The sequence below is a fragment of the Parasteatoda tepidariorum genome, chromosome 10 (assembly GCF_043381705.1).
Source record: "Parasteatoda tepidariorum isolate YZ-2023 chromosome 10, CAS_Ptep_4.0, whole genome shotgun sequence".
NCBI lineage: Eukaryota > Metazoa > Arthropoda > Arachnida > Araneae > Theridiidae > Parasteatoda > Parasteatoda tepidariorum.
This window is the reverse complement of record NC_092213.1, coordinates 55,108,042-55,128,912: the sequence shown is the minus strand read 5'-3', so window position 1 is coordinate 55,128,912 and position 20,871 is coordinate 55,108,042. Positions and strand designations below refer to the sequence as shown.

The window sequence follows — 20,871 nt, the reverse complement described above, 5'->3', positions numbered from 1 at the left end:
ATGGCGCAAAATAACAGGACATTAGTAAATAAATTTATATAATTTATTCATATTACTGAAAAGGTTTAATTTGAATTAAAAGTGCCATAACAATTAATAAATTACAAAATTTATTCCAGATTTTATAATAGAATCCTTTTTTTAATTCCATTCGAAATATGTTTGGGTTTCGTCTTTTACTTCTTAATTGAGCTAAAATCTAAAAATAAATTGTTACTACCAAATAAACGTGAAGACTTAAAATGAAAACCGATAAAAGTTCTAAAAATCATAAATCTTTAATTTATTTTACGAAAATATGCTTAAATGCCAAGTTTAAAAACTTCTAGAAAGTTTGAAATGAGAAAACTACGTAGTAGTTGAAAAATTTCTCTCATTCAGTGAGAAAAAGAAACGGTGATAGTGCCAGTAATAAGATGCACGGTGACGGGCGGGGGTGCTACAAAACTTTTTGTTGTTGTTGTTGTTGTTATTGCTAGTGATTAAAACAAGATAAATGACTTAAAAATTTATAAGTTACAAATAAAAGCATTAAAAGTTACAAATAATAATATTAGGTATCTGTTTCAAAAGCTAAACGTAATGATGCTTGGTACTTTCATCTTAAAGAATTTACTAAAAGCTTAACTAGGCATTAGATATTTGAACATTGATGCTAGTCTCCTACATTTTAAAGAGTTTTCTAAAAGCCTAAAATGGAGCTGGAAGGTCATGAATTTAAAATTTCGTAGGCTAAATAACTAAGTTTTTGGAGCAGCGATTGCTCATGGGCAGATAAGGCGATTAAAGTTCAAAATCCGCTATGGTTGGTCTATACGAATTGGTGCTCCTTACTAGCACCGAATACAGTGCTGAAGTGAAAAAATTTCCCAAGAGATAGACAGATCATCTGTTATAATTCTCTCTATAGAGCCAACGTGTGTGGTTTTCGTATTTTTCTCTTCATGCAAAGAATATACGGGTTAGTTGTCTCAAAAATTCTTTCACGAAGGGTAGTTTATTCCAAAACTTGATTCAAGAGTTTTTTACAACCATCGTTGAACAGACGACCTAATTTCATGGGTTTACGACTACTAATGTTCAACTCCTTAGCTTTGTAATTTTGAACCCAATCCGGAAGATCTGGATCGAGTATCGGGAGAAATTTGTCTTCGTGGAGGACTTTTTGATTGAGCCAACCTGCATTTGCGTTACATGGAGAGGAAGACTACGAAAACCTCCCACGGTTAGCCTGACGGCAAGGAGACTAACCCACGATCCGACTACCACTGAGGATATCTCACGTCAGCACTGTGGTCGGTGCAAACCGGATGCGGAATTCGTATCGCCTGGGATTCGAACCTGGTTCACGGCATTGGAAGGCGAACGCCCTATCCTCTGAGCCATCGCGGCTCTGAGGAGTTCCTTTGTATTCTGGGTAGAGCTCAAAATTGGAGTTGCAACTGAGTAGAACATTGATAGTCGTAACCCCAAATATGGGTCAGTTGCTAACCCCAAATATGGGTACATGGGACTTTAACGATTCGCTCATTTTTTTTTGTGGAGATTTTTCTCTTATGTGTTGTTGGTCGCAATTATAATGTAAGTTTTTACTTCTTTTAAAATTTGCTACCTGCGCTTAAAAACGTCAAGAAACAATTTTTTTATTAAAACAAATAAAAAAAAATACCAAAGAGGAGAGCAGGTCATCAAACGCAGCCAAATTGGAAAATCATCGCCAGTTACAAAATAAAAGCAATAAAATTTGATTGCTAAAAATATTGGAAAGTAATTTGATAATAAAAAAAAGAAGACGAGTTATCATAAAAACTAGAATGATTCGGCAGTTATTTCACTTTAAAGATTTAAATGTAATATCTCAACGTTTAAACTTCTAAAATATAATAAAATAAATGTCCTTAAAATATTTGGAAGAATAAATCGTCAAATAAACTTCTATAACTCAGCAGCTGCGGAAGGAAGATCGTACTCATAAACCGCGAACAACCATAACTGTCATATCCCCCGACATCCCGAAACGCCTGTTCAATTTGCAAATTATTAATATTACGGTGAGAGACAGACGGTGGTCTTTTACCGAAATTTGAGAACCAACCCTTTTCACAAGAAGCAGTTCATTTCGAAAATTACGACGATATTCTGTCGGATAACACTTCAGGGGTGTCCAACACATTAATATTCGAGAATATTGGAGTATGATACTTTTGCGAACTGTAATGTTTGATGTATGGAATGAGTATGTTAGGGGATAATTGTTTGCCTAAAATTACCACGAATCGCATTAAGAAAATTATGTTTCCGAGATGAGTTTCATTTTGATGAAAAATAATTATCAATAATTAATTGATGCGGAATTTTTCGTTCTAATTGGATGATAGTTCAGTGCAGTACTTATCAAATTTCGCGGAATGAAAATTGTTTATTTTAATCTGTAACAATTTGTGAGGAAAAACTCGAATATAATTATTATTGCTAAAATAATTATGTATAATATTAATAAATGAAACTATGCGTTTTTTATTATGTGTTATTTAGTTTCATCAGTAGTTTTAGAGTGAAATTTTATTTATTTATTCATTATTTTTACACAGTATGAGCTTACACTTAGAGAATTTTTCACTTGATATGCTTTTTAGATTATAGTTTAGTATAGTTGAGGACAAAAATTTGAAGGGAAAAAATTATGTATGAACTCAATTTAACAACAAACAAATTTATGTTTTTATCTGAGGATTTTATAAATTCTACTTTATAAATTTATCTGAACAAACAAATTAATGTTTATTCATTCGAAAAATTTATGCACCGTTTCATACAAAAATAGTTCATAGATATTCGTAATCCAGGTTTTTCCCAAATCTTTTAATCCAATAAAAAATAAATAAATAAAGCTGCTAGAATAGGCTGTGCGACTCAGGATTAACTATCAAATTGATATTGTTTATTAAATTATCTTTTTCTCAAATGTGACGCATGTTTTGGTTCCCGAGTGAAGAAAAAAAAAACTTTCGATAATAAGAAACACGATGAATATTTTAAGGAAAGCAGTGAATAAGCAGTTAGGGGGAATTGTCTATAAAACATAGCGGCCGGGAAAATAACAGACACCTATAATAATAGATAAGATAAACTCAGCGTTAAAACTAATAAAATCTATATTCTACTTTTTCACATCAAATTTTACGAAAATTCTTCATGGTAATTATAAAATTAATTTCCCTAGAGACTTGTTAAGTTTTGGGTCACAACGCATAATTCTGGAATCTGAAGCAATCTTTTCAACTTTAGATCAGTTTAGCTTACTACAGTGTTTAGTACCTGAGCAATAATTCAGTTAAATATTTTCTACAAAGATACTGGTTTTTACAAATATAACCAACGTCAAAACTGGTTTGAATCGTAAGTAAATAAACAAAAAGTACGGCAGAAACTTAAGCTAATTTGACCCTATCATTTCGCAAGGTTGCAATCTTGATACAATTTATTGATAGGTCAAAAAAAATGCAAGATCGCCCATGCGGAAATGCGGAACTTTGCATAGTTAGTTCGAAATGGCTTAGTGAATATTTGTAGGTGACGCTAGATAAAGATTCTTAATAATTCGGTTGAATGTGAAGGTTAATATATCCAATCTTCTGAATCAAACATTGATTTGCATTTTTAAACATTCTTATAGTACTAATCTGCCGAGGAAAAACGTAAAAGTAAGCAAATTTTTTTTTAAAGTTAAAAGTGACATGACATCACCAGACAATCTGAAGCTAAAATGATAGTTATTATAGATACATAGCTGTAAAATTATAAGGGCGAGAAAAGGCCACAACATGCAACTAATTCTAAATTAAAGGGGTTAAGAAGATTAAAGTGTCATCGTACAAGCCTTAAAGAACCAAAATTTAAAGGCAGGTAGATTTTATTAGATTAATCAAATGGCATCGTGTAGATCTAAAGGAGTCATGATATGCATTCAGATTATGAATTTAGGTGACATGCATATTATGACGATATGCAAACATGAATTCAGGTGTTACGCATAAAGCAATTTAGCCAATATGAATTTAGCTATGATGCAAATATGAATTTAGGCGATATTTATATTATGACGATAAGCAAATTATGACGATATGCAAATTATGACGATATGCATTCAAATTATGATTTTAGGCTACTAAGTAACATCTGATCAGCATATTAAGATACATTAGAGGAAAAATTAAATTCAGAATGTGTAGAAATAGGAAGTAGTAAGCAAAACAATTTTTGCAAATTACAAACAGTAATATTTAATTAACTATATCAATAGCTTGTTCTCAAAAATCAAAAATTAAGTGTTTGGAAATATCACTGAATCACGCTCTTCCCCGAAGATCTCCAGTCCCTATAACTTCAGAAATTGTTCAAAATTAAAAATCGTGACTATAATTTTTAATAGCCATTGAGTGTTAAATAATTACTATATTAATTATATTAGCTCGTAAATTACAAAGATATAATTTTAAGTTCAAATCACTGCAATTAAACTTGCGACAAAATAAACTAACTTACTTTATATTAAATGCTCAGCAAACAAATAAAGTAATGTAAATACTTTATTTGTTATTGTAAATACTTTGCAGAGATAGCGCGAACTTGCTATATTAAGGATGTAACATGAATAAATTTCCAAGTATCGAAAATTTTACGCGTGTAATCCGAACGAAAATCAATGTTCGAAATCCCGACGCCGGGAAGAAAATCTGATTATGGTGAAAATGTAGAACATAATTTACATATTTTCCTGCTTTCTCTGAACTAGACAAGAGGTCGAAAGTTATTGATTGATTCATTCCCAAACCTATGAACCTGCTTACGAATGGAATTTATTTCAAAATAGTTTCGCTCGAATGTAAATATTCGGTGGAAAGCGAAAACCTTTTAAGGCTTTCAAAAGTATTTCGCGCGTTTCAAGTACGAGTAACGGTAGATATGGGATAGACGACTTATGGCGCTTTAGAGAGACGATCGAGATAATTTTAACAGTAAATTCTTGTGTATCAAGATAGTGTTTATAAATTGCCGCCATAATAAATAGGAATAAATACCTTCTAAATGTATTTTGACACTTAGAGCGAGAATAGCTAATAGATTGAATAATTCAATAATATGGTTATATATACACTACTAAGGTTGATAATATTTATATACTATCGAATAGACTCCTTTTGGCGATTTAAATCAGCTTTAGAGAGACGATAAAGATAATTTCAATCGTAAATTCTTGTGTAGCAAGATAGTGTTTATAATTGCCGACATAACAAATAGGAATAAATATCTTCTAAATGTATTTTGACACTTAGAGCGAGAATGGCTAATAGATTAAATAATTCAATAATATATACACTAAGGTTGATTATATTTATATACTATCGACTAGACGCCATTTGGTGATTTAAATCAGCTTTAGAGAGACGATAAAGATAATTTTAATAGTAAATTTTTGTGTAGCAAGATAGTGTTTATAATTGCCGACATAATAAATAGGAATAAATATCTTCTAAATGTATTTTGACACTTAGAGCGAGAATGGCTAATAGATAAAATAATTCAATAATATATACACTAAGGTTGATTATATTTATATACTATCGACTAGACGCCATTTGGCGATTTAAATCAGCTTTAGAGAGACGATAAAGATAATTTCAATAGTAAATTCTTGGGTAGCAATATAGTGTTTATAATTGTTCTCATATTTATTATTATTAGGAAGTTTTATAGTGTATATCTTCTCATTTTTGTAATAAAACAATATCTAATAGAAACAAATAAGATATTTAAATGCCATAAAAGTGCCCAATGGCTATTTGAACCGAAATCTTTTAATTATTTTTCATCGTAATTAAAAACGTCGACCAACAAGCGTAAATCCAATAATATTTTCATAACAACAATTGCAGTGTAAAGACATACAGATAGAAAAAAATCTTAAAATATTATTATTAGAATGATTAAATTGTACTAAATGCTGCCCAAAATATTAGATGTCGGATTTTATAAATATATACAGTACAGAACCCGCTATCCGGAAATCAGAAAACCGGAAAACCAAAAANACATACAGATAGAAAAAAATCTTAAAATATTATTATTAGAATGATTAAATTGTACTAAATGCTGCCCAAAAAAAAGATGTCGGATTTTATAAATATATACTATAATATATCAACGTACAGTATTATTTAGCATATTAATGAGGCATAGATTGATAGGTTACAATTATGGTGAATACAGAGAATAAAGTATATTCTGGAGTAGACGCTTTTTGGAGACTTAGGTTAGCTTTTGATAGACGATAGAGATTATTCTAGCAGTAAATTCTTGCACAGTAAGATAGTGTTTATGACTGTTGTCATAATAAATAAAAATAAACTCTTTCGAGAAGAATGTTAACACTTTGAGCATCAATAGCTTTTCAACATGACGGTTTTTGTTTATTCTTATCATTTCATATTACATCTTTTTCTTCCATGATAAGATACCAGAAATGTTTGTTTTTAATAAGATTTTTTTTTCTGTACATGTACACTTTAGTTTTTTACTCTTTTCGAGATAGCGTGGGAGAATGAATTGCAGATATTATTCTTAATTTTTTTAAAGTGCAGTTATAAACTAAAATGCAAACAACTGTGTAAATTGTGGTACTATATGAGACAATAGCAATTATCGGGAATGTCAACCTTCATCTATGAAAAGGAGCACAACAAAATGAATTAACATGTCTTATATACCAGTGAATTGGAATTGTATTTTTGGAGTGATAGATACACTACACTATATGGGCCAGCACGGAAAAGTAATTAATAAAATTCTGCTTTTTTAATTTATAAAATTCGAGTTTATTCAGTCTCTGTTAATTTTCCAGGTATTAATGTTCATTTCATATAAAGCTCATCCTGATGTGTGTTGCTAGAATTTCTTATAAAATTTAGTAGATGAAAAGTCGGTGGTTTATTTGGATTTATTATTGTTATTCGAAAATCGCCGATTTTCCACCTATTGGGCGAAAAAAAGCTGCTTATCGCGCGTTTTGCAATATACTTATTTCTTATTCTTTATACGTCAGATAATCTAAATGATCAACGTGAACATGGTGGCATCGGCAGACTACGTCCCCTAATTAGTATTCCGAAAATCATCTAAAACCACGTGTTTATTTTGTCTATATTTATGCTATTAAAACGTGTTACTATGAAACCATAATTTAAAATAAGCGGTAATGGAAATTTGAAAAAAAAAAAGTTTTCAACTGAATAGCAAAATTAATGTAGAAATGGTACTAACTCGTTGTGGAGAAACGTAAAAAAAGCCAATATTATTACTGACGCCAATGATGCTTAATTTATTCTAGAAATAGGTACTAATTGAAATAAAAAAGACTATAAACTAAAAAGCAAAATTAATACAGAAAATGTGTTTATGGGGAAGTGTTCTTGATTATGTATTCTTGATGGGGAAGCGTAATCCATACAATTATTGACACCAATAATGCTAAATTAATTTTGGTAACAGTCTGGCATTATGATAATTGCTGTAGTTTTAATAGGTGCCAAATATACGCAAATGGGTACAAAATATTTTATGAGTAAATTTGGTGCCTATTGAAACTGTATCAATACTGGGCATTTTTTATAAATACTATGGAAATATGTTTTTTACGGATCCTCGAATATATAAGTATAGGAGAAAGTAGTTTTCTTAATTGTAAATTTTAAATATCATTAATTGGCCTAGAGCAACAACTTTATGCCAGATGATACTGAATATCGTTGACCTTCATTTTGATGGGATGAACTATCAAAAACGTGTTTTGCTTAATCTAATAACGTAAAGTCACTTGGAAAAGCAACAAATAATAATTAATAAAAAACATTGGAATTATTTCAGTTTTATAAATTGTGATGGTATTGTGGTGTGCAAGATTTTGTAGTATTGTTTGGCACAGCTTTATTCTTTTTCCTTCATCCCGTACGAAGAACGGGTATTTAGAAAAGTTACAATATTTATCATTAAAACTAAAAGGCCAAACTATGTTCGAAATTCATTTATTAAAACTTTGGTTATTTCAAGGCTTTACAGGGTAACTAAACTTTATTTACAGTCCATAATTATTAGACTTATTAGTCCAAATTATTAGACGCACTATAAGATTCTATGTAAAATCTTAATTATCAGGTGATACTACACAGCTTTATTGTTTTTACGCGACTGAAACCGGTTTGCACTTGTTTACGTTCCAGTTTCAATTGGTTAACATTGTAATGCAATATTTTAAAAATAAATACAAATAGGAAGTATATAAAAAATCTCCTGATTAATAACCCATTACATGTATGTTTAAATATAAAAGTATTGCATATAAACTCGTTCAAAACATGTAATTATTAAAAAACTGCAGCGCGTCTAATAATTTGGTCTAATTATTATAATATACTAATATAATACCTGATATAATAAATATTCTACATTTATANCACTGTAAATGATATAATCACAGTCAAATAACAAGTTTCTGTCGTCGTCCGCTAGATAGGTTCAATAGTCTGGTCCCTAGGCCATGTATCCCGTTTTGTCCGACTACCCCGTTTTATCCAACTCTCCCCTACTTATTCCTTATTCCTTATATGTCAGATAATCTAAATGATCAACGTGAACGTGGTAGCATCGGCGGACTATACGTACCCTAATTAGTATTCCGAAAGTCATCTGAAACTACGCGTTTATTTTGTTTATATTTATGCTATTAAAACTGTTACTATAAAACTATAATTTAAAATGAGCGGTTATGGAAATTTTAAAAAAAAGTTTTCGACTGAATAGCAAAATTAATGTAGAAATGGTACTAACTCGTTGTGGAAAAACGCAAAAAAAGGCCAATATTATTACTGACGCCAATGATGCTCAATTTATTCTTGAAATAGGTACTAATTTAAATGAACAAACGCTATGTACAAAAAAGCAGAATTAATGCAGAAAATATGCTTATTCTTGATGGGGAAGATTTTGTAGTATTGTTCGCCACAGTTTTTTTTTTCCTTCATCCCGTACGAAGAACGGATCATAAAACTAAACGGCCAAACTATGTACGAAATTCAGTCATTAAAACTTTGGTTATTTTAAGGCTTTACAGGGTGACTAAACTTTATTTACAGTTCATGACCAAATTATTAGACGCACTATAAGATTCTATGTAAAATCTTAATTATCAGCGGATACTATACAGCTTTATGGTTTTTACGCGACTGAAACCGGTTTTCACTTGTTTACGTTCTCGCTTCAATTGGTTAACACTGTAATGCAATACGTTAAAAATAAATACAAATAGGAAGTATATAAAAAATCTCATGAATAATAACCGATTACATGTATGTTTAAATATAAAAGTATGGCATATAAACTCGTGCAAAACAATTCTTAAAAAACTACAGTGCGTCTAATAATTTTGTCTAATTATCATAATCTTCTTCAGGAGCGCAACAGCCCGTTGCAGGCCTTGGCTGCCTCAACAGCACGCCTTCTCCAGCTCCCTCTGTCCAGGGCAACTCCCCTCCAGTTCTTAAGTTTTCGGACTTTGAGGTCGTTTTCGGTGTCGTTGAGCCATCGAGTAGGTGGTCTACCTCTAGAGCGGGACCCCTGAGGGTTCTTGAAGGTGGCAATTTTTACAGAGCTATCTTCAGAGCCTCTCCAGATATGGCTGAACCATCTTAGTCGGTTGCTTCGGATTATCTGTATAATTTGAGGATGTTTATAAAGCCCATAAAGTTCAAAGTTGTACCGTGTTCGCCAACATCCCAATTATCATAATATACTAATATAATACCTGATATAATAAATATTCTACATTAATATAATATATCGTCTAATTTATCCAACCGTCGAATTTGTATTATATATCGTCCAATTTAACCAATTGATACACGGACGTAAACAAGTGCAAACCGGTTTCAGTGGAGTGAAAACAATAAATCTGTATAGTATCACCTGATAATTAAGATTTTACATAGAATCTTATAACATGTCGAATAATTTAGAAAGGTCTGTAATTCTTCATAAATATTCGTTTAGGTATAAATTCTTCCTAGATGAATTCCGCCTTTATGAATTCTTCCTCCTATGTAAACAATAATATCTTACACTAAACTCACAATAAATGTTTCATAAAATCTGAAAGGGTAAACAATGTCAGAAAGAAGTACAATAACTTTGGCCAGAAAGTTTCAGTTGATTAAACACAATAACACGATTTTTACTGAAATGCCTCCAAGCATACTATTTTTTCCAACGACATATATATTGGATACATCATAAACAATAACGCAAGGCAAATGGCAAGGTCTTAAGCAATAAAAGATCTTTTTTGCAGCTTTGAGAATTTTGTTTTCACTCAGTTTGGCTGGCCATCCAATCGAAGGAACTTTAAATAATTATTTTTAATAGTTTTTAAAAATTAACACGCAGTGATATGTGACTATGAAAGATTTATTTCAAAACAATTGCTATGATTACATGGAAACAAATTGAATTATCTGAAGATAGTTAATTGCAGGTATGAATACATTAAAAATACAGACTTAGAATCATTTATAAATGTTCTATTTTTTATTTATTTATTTATTTTTGAATTTTCTGAAGATATTTTATTTTATTTTAATTTTATAACATTCGTTGAACAGCCGACCCAATTTTGAGGTTTACGACTACAAAAGTTCATACTCTGTAGCCTTGTAATTTTGAATCCAATCCAGAAGACAAGGAAACTCCTGGGCAAAGCATTGGGAGAAATTTGCCTCCGCAAAGGACTTTTAGATGGAACCAACCCGTATTTGCGTTACATGGAGTGGAAGACCACGAGAATCTCCCACAGTTAGCCTGACGATAAGGGGGCTAACCTTGGGGCTAAGCGTCTATCACTAAGGATATTTCACGTCAACACTGTGGTCGGTGCAAGTCTTATGTAGAATTTGTATCGACCAGCCATCGTTGGAATTCGAACCTGGGTCACCTCATTGGAAGGCGACAGCTCTATCCCCTGAGCCATCGTGGCTCTATCGGAATATATTATAGAGAACGAAAAAAATTATATTATACAGATAATTTTGAAGTTAAGTTTAAGGTCACTTTCATTAATTTGTATTTAATTATTCTGGCAATTTAATAAATTTTATATCTAACGCTGATTTATAATTTTTTTCTTCATTTATATCTAACGTGCTATAATTAAAATGAAAGAGTTTGAAAATCTACATTTAAAAGTATGGCAATTAAATTGTATTTAAACGAAGTTAAATTGTATTTAAAACGTCTTTTAAATTGCTATGACGTAACTACCAGCAAAAACAGTCAATCACCGACGATCGTTGCTTGTGATGTCAAAATATTCTAACAAGTTATTGTTATTGTTGATTACATCAATCTTGGTCACTTTTATATGAATTTACTTTAAATTTAGGGATATGGATGATTCTGTAAGGCTTCAGTATCGTAGTTATAAATATTGTTGTTCATTATTCAACTTCTGCTATCAAAACTCCTGAAAAAAAATTTTTTGCTGAGCCTAAAGTAGAACGTATACGTGTTTCTAAATAAATGTGTAAATGGATATTTTATATATAAATATTTATCTGTCTGTAGTTAAGGTTAGATAAAAGACAACGTAACATATTTTGTCTTATTAAAAACAAAAAAAGAGAGATAAGTAAAATTTATTGAGATTTTTCAAAATTAGACTGTTTTATAACAGTTGATGAGAATACAATTTCCTATTCGATTTTCAATAAATTTTAATCATGCATTCACTAGTTAAAAATAGTTCACTAGTTCATTAAATTCATTCATTCAACATTCACTCAACTAGTTAAAAATAATTCACTAGTTATTAAATTTTAAAAATATTGTATTGCAGTTACAAAATTAAAAGAAAAAGAAAACAATAAGAACAAGAATAAAATCGGTTCACAGTTTTCCGAAATATTTGATTGTCGAAATCAAAACTCATAATGTAGGTAATAGAGCTGAAAAAGAAGATATAGACTCTATGGTCCATTAAAAAAGACAATAGATTTTCATCAAGTATTGTGACTGAAGCCCCTGATCTGAAAAAGGGCGTTGAACGTTCTTCAACCAAAGAAACGGAAATATTCCCGCCCCTTGCCGTGACCGACTTCGCGTTCTACCAGAGATATATTTCTTTGCCACGAAAATTCCTTGTTGTATATCATTTTTTGTCAGGAAGCAATGATATTAAAAATGGCTGAATATGCATGCATGCATTTAATATATGCTGAATACAGATAGACGAGGGAAATGACACGGGAGCTACAGTAAAGTTTTTAAAAATGCCCTGCATACTAATGTTTGCGGAATTAATTTATGATATTCATGAAAGCTTTTGAAAACAAAAAAAAGTTTATTTAATTCTAGGTATTAAAGGTAACTAAATTTAAGTCAGTGCTAGTCTGTAATTTATCCCTTGGAATAGCACAACACATCAAATTAAACACGCGTTTATTATTTTTTTAAAATTTTATTAATGAAAATGCGTTTTTTAACCCTTTCACACGACGATGGGATCCTTTTTATTTCTTTTTTATGATGTTCTAATTGCAAATAAGGAAATATTTTGGTATTTTTTTAATATGATAAGAAAATCTGCCAAATTCCCGGAATAATGTTCTAAAATATAAAAATATTAAAAAAAAAAAAAAAAAAAAAAAAAAAAAAAAAAAAANTTTTTTTTTTTTAACATTTTAATTTAAAAATTTATCAATCATTAATTTTGAAAATTTAGAAACGTCAATAATGAACTAGATCTAAGTAATCTTAGGTTTAAATAACTGTAAATAATTACAAATTTAAAAAATTATTGTTTAGAAGTGGGCCATGTTTTGGAAATTTTACCTTTAACCCAAAAAGGGACACCGAGGATTATTAGAATGCTAAATATAATATTTCTCATTTATCTGGACCTAAATTAATACAAAATATTGAGAAAAGTATGAAAAATATGTTTTATGAAAATTCTGTGTCAAAGGGTCTATTAAATTTTTATTAGGATATTGATAAGAGATCGTTTTCAAACTTTGAAGAAGTTTTGCAGTAATTTCTAAACTTAACAAAACTGGGAAAATTTGGTAGCGCATCGAAAGAATATTTAATAATCTAGGGTTCTAATTGCAAAAATCAATAATCAAATTATTAATTGTTAAGGTGGGTTTACACCAGAAACGTCTCCCCGCATATTGCGTCCCTTGCGCAAGAACAGAAAGTAAAAACTAATAGCCAAAACGCGTACAAGGTTAAAGTTGGCCTTTACTATGAGTCCAACATTAGCTTTTATGCTCTGCGTTTCAGACTTTTTTACATATATATGGTTTAAATAACACATAACACATAAGAATAATTTAAATATGTGTATATCATCAATACTGTCACTATGTACTTTTTATGCAAATATGCATTAACGAAAAATTTTATTTCATAAAATTTTGCTCATATATCGTATTTAAATACATTAATTTTCTTTAAGAAAAAAATTTTTCGTCAATTTTTTTCTAGCTGAAGTTTAAAAACTGGTAAACACAGTAAACATCTTACATTCAGCGCCTAGGAGCCACAAATATTTTATCAATGTTAAAACATGTATGCGTCAACTACATAAACATGCCACCATCGTGAAAGTTGAGGGCCACTACGTCTCAAATCTGTCCAGGAACTTGTCTCCTAAAATCACCTGCTTTTCGATGTTATCTTATAAATTTTATTTTAAACATAATCGCCAAAAACTTCGGTTTTGTATGCGTTTTACAATGCTTTTTAATAAAAATTATCAAAATTGTTCTTTATAATTGTCAATCACAGGGAGTTATTAAAAAGTTTCCATTCTAATGCTAGAGCAGACAAAAAAAAGCCCCACTTTTGGCTGGTAAGTGCATAGCGAATTTTTACGATAGTGAGCTTAGCTACGATTTAGAAGATAAGTTAATCGTCTCCCTTTTAAATTTTATTTTAGCTCTATGAAATGCTTGAATCTTTCTTTTCTTACAGGATTTTGAATCTTAATGAAGACAAAGTACACTTTTTAACACTTTTATCTAAATTTCAATTTATATTTCAACTTTTTTTTTGCTTTTTTTGTTCTTAAATTTATTTCTTCGTTCCAAAAATACATATTAATATGTTTGACCATAGAAGAATAAGTATGAATAAGTATGATTTCTTGTAGATACAAAATAATGTTTCTCAATAAATTATTAACATGTTGAATGCGACGCTAATTTTACATGGCTTGCCCGTCTGCCACATGGTAAATAACTACTATCTAAATTTGCAAATATTAGACAGATTTTGCTAGTTTTTTTTAAAAGGTTTAGCATGACATATGTGAAAAAAGTGGTGAATTATATAAGCCTACGAATTGTTTAGAAATAGTGGTGGATAAAAATCTACTAAATTGAATTTATTAAACCATGAATCAAAATTAATAAGCTACCACTTGAAAAAATTTATTCGTTGTCCGGAAAAGTTGGCATTTTTGTGTATATAATTAAAAATTCTTCAAGCCATTTTAGTAACGATGATAATATTATAAAATGAAAAATTTACTCGAATTATGTGTTTCTAATAATCTTTGTTTCGCCGGTCACTGGTGACCCCCGTGGCGCTACGAACAAACTCAGTGCTGGTCACCGGTACCCCCATGGCATTCAACGTGTTAATATGGACTTTACTATTCTCTATTTATAGTAGAATTTATCATGTTAAACAATTAAATAAAAAAAGAAATAAACATTTGTCATAAAAAGACGATAAAGACACTATATTATACAGTGATTATTCTTCATTTATACAGTAACAACTAAAAGTTTCCTACGGGTTAATTGATAAAGGTATTATTTGACTGAGTTATAAATTTATCTTTTGCAGTTGAATTTATTAAACTTCTGATAATTTATCATATTTATAATTGAGCAATGAGCGCTATTTACTTAAAAAAAATTAGTGTAAAAACTCATTAAGCTTCAAACCCGAACGTTGTTGAAATTACGATAAACTAGTATTTAACTTACCCAATTTAGAAAAAGAAAACTTTAAACCTTTAGATAAAACTTAATTACTTCGAATTTCCGCCAAACACACCGTAAAAATTAAAGTGTAATCTTTAAAATCATTAAACCCCTTGTTCCAACTTAATTAACCTCAGCATTTAATAAAGAACTAATTTCAGATATCTAAAATCATTATTTAAAACATGTTCTAGCGAAACATTACTTCTAACCCAGCTTCATTAATAAATTAAAGAGTTAAAGACCGACGAAAGATTGCATCCTTATATATACTTCAGCTGAAAACGATTACAGTTCTAGCCGGCGGTTCAATCGATATAGAGAAATGGTCAGTCAGCGACGCAAATCCGTTGTTATTAGGCAGAAATCACAAGCGGGCTGGATTTTCCTAATGGTGCATGATGGCGAAAACTTTTTCCATTACGTTCGTTTGTATAGCGCGTGACGTTTGATTTTGGTTTCCTGGTTCTGAATTTTTGATTAGAAACTTTAGGCTAGAATGGAGATGAGCTGAAAGTTGACGTGTTTTAAATGCTCAACGCGTAAAAGGCTTTTATCTCTTAAAGTACTTAGCAGGAAATGTATGTCAAAAAACTACATTACGCTACGTCAAAAAGCTACGTTATTATATTAGAAATTTGTTTAAATAATTCTCGAAATTCGAACAATTCACTAACCATCGCCGTTGAACATTTTATTACCTCATAGAGAGTATCGGTACTTACTTCCTTTTATATCAAAATGACTGCCTAACCTATAAAAAAGAAATCACAATTTCACATCAAAGAATCACAATATCTATAAATTATACCCTATAAAAAATTGCAATCTACTATTTTGGTAACCTAAAAAAATTCAAATAAAATATCACGATTTTTATAAAGCAGTAAAAACTTCCACAGTTGAAGCTCATTTTCAAAAATAGGAAATTTATGAATTTTATTAATGTTTTTCTTGAAAAAATATTTTTTATTGCAAGAAACCTTGAAACCTTATAAAACATTCCCAATAACAAAAATCAACATTTTGGGAATCTATTAAAATAAATTCCATAAGCTATTATTCCCTAAAAATATCTAAGATAAATACTCTATAAATTGTTCATGGATTTTTTTTATTTTAAGAATCGACATTTTTCAATACGTGAAGACCATATTGAAAACCTATTAAAAAATTTCAAATGAAAGAATTATAATTTTGAAAACCTATAAATTATTCATTCTAAAAGATCACGTCTTAAAAATCTTTAAAAAAAGTTTAATAAAAGACCCCAATTTTTAAAAACCATACAGAATTCTCAATTAAAGATTAAAAAAATTAATGTTAACCACATTTTTATGCACATTTTTTCTTTAACAACCCAGTAAGCAATCATAAAATGCCAAAATACGGCATAAAACTATTATTTTAAGTTATTTTAAGAAACAAGGAAGTTATTTTAAATTGATTCTAAGTTGTTTTTCGCTATGTGACTTAGAGACAGGTCATGCCATTCTAAAACGATATCTTTTTATTTTATTATATGGTTGGATTAGTCACGCATGTTTCTGCAGCGAATTAAAAATTTTTTTTTATTTTATTGATGATATGATAGTTAAATTTTTAATGAAAAATATAAACACTATGGGATAAAATATTAGAAACATTCTAAAATATGAACTCTTCTCCATATTAATGAGATGAAACGTTCCAAAACACAGCACGCAAATCCGGAGTTACTCTACTTCATCGACTCGAAACAACGCCAATCAGTAAAGAGAAAAATGTCACAGCGGAAAAAAAATTGTGATGAAAAGCGTGCATCTTAAAGTATTTAGAACTGAACGAGAAAAAAAAAACTAATTTTGAGAAAATGAGAGCTATTAATCATTGTACGGTCTAAGGCTCTTCCAGCTGGTAGATTTATGTATTTTGTTTATCAAAATTCTTAGAAAGTTTAACAGAGATTATAAGTCCATTTAGATATTCAAAAAACATTTAAAGCAGGAAATCTGTACTTGTAAATTAGGTTCATTTTCTGATTAGATTACAAGTCAATGTTATAAGGACTCTTTAAGAGTACTTTTGTAACAGTTTAAAAAAACAATTCTCGGCGCATCACACTGTATAAATCACCATTTTATAAAGTAAAATCGATAGTTAGAACCGAAATCCTATACAAATTTGTTTATTAGCATGATAAGTTAAAAGTTATTTTTTTATTAATTTAACTACCACTGTGTGAAAAAGTGAAATTCGCACTAGGTGTTCTTTGTTTTTTTTTAAACCATTGAATATTTGTTATTGATATTTGCTTTTACTTACGATTTGTCTAGCGATGTTCTCAGAAATTAAATCATTCTGCTTTATTACGTTAAAAAATATATATAAATGTCTTTTTTTCTATATTACTTTAGACATGGAGATTAATTGTTTATCATTAATTGAACTATTAGAAGGAAATACATATTTCAAATTTAAATGTTTACAGAGAAGATTTATTTAAAACATTGATTAAAAAAGTAACATTATAGATTATTTAAAAATGACTTTACGAACTTAAATATTTAAACAAACAGATTTACCGATGTCGTTCATACTTCCAGAAAATGCACTCCCTCCTTTAATTGCGAAAAAGTAAACAAAATCAAACAATTTCGAGGAGGCATGTCTTAAAACTTAGCTCAATTAAGCCAATGCGGTCGTAAAACATATTTAAAAAAAACTGAGAAAACTTTACAAAACTATTTTCACGCATGCGACGATGCATTTCAGAACGAGAACTAAAAGAAAATGTTGACTGGCTCTTCAAGTCACGCTTGAAAACACTTAAGATCATTGGGATACGTGACAGAAGAGAAAGAACTTCTTTAGAAGAAATAAACGTCCGGATTAGATTTCCTGGCGAAGAAAAAAAGGAAACAGATAAGGAAAAAAAAAGAACTCATTGCAATATGTTTGAAGTGTGGAAGTGATCGGAGATACCTTTTTTTCTTACGAATCTTCTTCAAAAATGGAAGAAAGTACCTAAAGTGATTTTTTTATGTGCTAAGTGAAGAAAAAGCCCGCAGAATAAACTTTTGGTTGCAAGAAAAACTTCCCATAAGCAAGGTTTGGCTTAAAAATGTTTGCCAAGGCGTGAACACTTTCCATTAATGGACTTGTTCCTCACATTTTCCTTCCAAAAAGCGCCATTTCAAGCATAGAAAAGTATTAATTTCAAAATATTTAACTTAAGATGAGATACTTTATGGATGTTAAAATACTGTGGTTAGTTTGGGGAAATGTAGTGAAACGTTCTAACATTTTAGTGGTTAAATTAAAATCGATATTAAAAACTTTTGCGCTATCTTTCAATGATATTTACTTTTAATAAAGCTATGTTAATTGCTCCCAAACTTCTTCAAATGTTTCAAATAAATTATTAAAATGAAAAAACGTTTTATACGTTGTGTTTTTGGAAAGTATGTTTGAAAACGCTTATTGTTGTTGAATCAAACATAAAAAAGCAGTTTATTTTGGAAAACAATTCAAAATTTTGATCAAAAAACAATTCAAATGATAAAATTAATCTTGAATCTTTAATCTCTTTTTTTAGAAGAAATTTATGAATAAGATAAAATTTTATAACTGTCGTAAGAGTTTTATTTAAATAAAATGGAACAGCTGAACATTTTAATATAAAAATGCAATATCAATATTTATATTTGATGACATACTTAACATATACCAGTACAGTAGTTTGTTTTTAGTAAATACAGTCATAAAGGTTCGATTACATTTAAAAAAGACGACATTTTGTACATATTTGAGATAAGTCAGCATTTTTTTCTCAATATTAGAAATCATAAGAGCTAGCGCTATTTTGTGCGTTAAACTTTATGTTTCATTATTTCGTGAAAACTGTGACATTTAGAAACTTGAAATTGCGAAAGGGCATGGAAGACTATACAAGGAATTCGATGGAATAAAATAATACAATGGTCATTTAAAATTTCATATAAAAGTCATTTAAAAGTTCAAGAATCAAAGAATTTTTCAATACCTTAAGAGTACTATCTCAAAGAAATTAAACTTTACCAAAGGAGGACGACATAGAGGCTTTTCAAATTCGGATTGGGCTATTGTAACAAGACGAAGACGATAGAAAATCAACAACTGCTGATGTCTTCTGTGATTTAAATTGTGTTATCCTCCAGAATTTAAGAAAACAACAAACTGTTGCCATATAAACTGTTGAAGCAGAATACTTGGCTTTAAGTACAACAGCACAAGAATTGATATGAATTCAAACTAGAACTACTTAATCAAGAGACTGAAGCAATAAAATTATATTGTGACAATTAGATTGTCATTAAACCCTTTGCTTTCAAGTCATGTAAAACACGTTGACATTTGCCATCAATTCACAAGCTAAAAAATCGAACAAATATTAGTATAATTATTGATTCAAAAAGCAACGCTGCAAACCCCCTGACCAAACCAGTGACCAATTGTACAGATGTAAGGTCGTATTTGGACTTTCGTGAAATGGGATATGAGTATATCATTGAAATCCACAAACCCTTTTAGAAATGAATCTAGCAACGTCAATTCAAAATCTGATTATAAATAACACCTGTTTTCTCAACTTCAATCTATTCTTAATAATAAATATTCGTTTTACTTAGCTTTCTTCACTGCATTTACGCTACTCTACTCACAGATTTGATGTTGATATTTGCATTACTTAATTTTGCCACTCTCTTGCTGACATTTTTAACTTAAAAAATATTCAAAATATATTAAAAATGTATTTTATGGGGAAAAAATTAAATTAAGTAAATACAATTTTTAAGATCATATAATTTTCTATCTAAAAATAAGTAGTTTTGTTTAGTACGTGGTGTATTTATATATTTTGAAAATACAACAAATTATTTACGCATTTATGTATGATCCAAGTGCTGCCAATTTAGATACAAAAATAAGTGCAATTTCGATGGCACGCCAGGTAAATATATTGATAGATAATTTGTGTTTATTATCAAAACCAAATAATTTATAAAAATATTTTACTTCATTAGTTTATTTTAGAGCATTAAAAACTTGACTATTTTCAACATCCAATAAACGTTTGAGGAAGGAAACCTTGTAACTCTTTCACAAAGAAAGCAATTTACAAAACATTCCCCAAAGAAAACTGAAACAAAAACGGTTATTTGTTTTAATCCCTATCACGACATACCAGTAAGAAAATATGAAGCTCACCAGAGACCTAAAAATACACTATATAATATAAACACACAATAAAAAAAACTGAAATACTAAACCTATCATTTTTGACACTTTCCTAAGTTCTTAAAGCGACTAACAGAGCGTTGAAAGATAGGCGTAAAAACAACTACACTTTTTCAAATCGACGTCGAAAGTCTGGGACCTTTTTGATTGATAGTCACAAACCCGAAAAAAAAGTATTCGTTTTAACAAGAGAACAGCCAGCTTATTTTTGTAGCAAAAATGTACATTATGAAAGTAAGAGTCGGAAAAACTATTGGTTTGGTAAAGGTTTGCAAGGAATTTTTCAATTCAATTTTTCAGTGGAGACTTTTTTTAAAAAATAGATTATCTTTTGATTAGGATGGTTTGAAACGTTCTATCAGTGAATATTTTTTCTTTAAAAAAAAGGCTAGGTAACTGACTTATTTTGTATTGAGAGTCAAATTTAGTGCAACCACAGCATATATTTTTTTGTATAGTAATCAATTTAATGGACATGGATAAAAATTTGTCTACATTGTTTGGACATTTTGAA

General features: G+C 29.7%; 1 protein-coding gene across 3 annotated transcripts in view; it reads right to left on the bottom strand.

The window, feature by feature from the left end:
* The window catches only part of LOC107448265 (uncharacterized), an 86,617-nt gene that overhangs the window by 43,572 nt on the left and 22,174 nt on the right, over window positions 1-20,871 (bottom strand). The window contains exon 1 of one of the 3 annotated variants that reach the window (XM_071187183.1): window positions 15,824-15,847. The exons of the other annotated variants lie outside the window; for them this stretch is intronic. The gene's annotated coding sequence lies outside the window, so the exon portion shown is untranslated. Of the gene's footprint in view, window positions 1-15,823; window positions 15,848-20,871 lie in introns of those variants that run through there. 3 annotated transcript variants of the gene reach the window in all.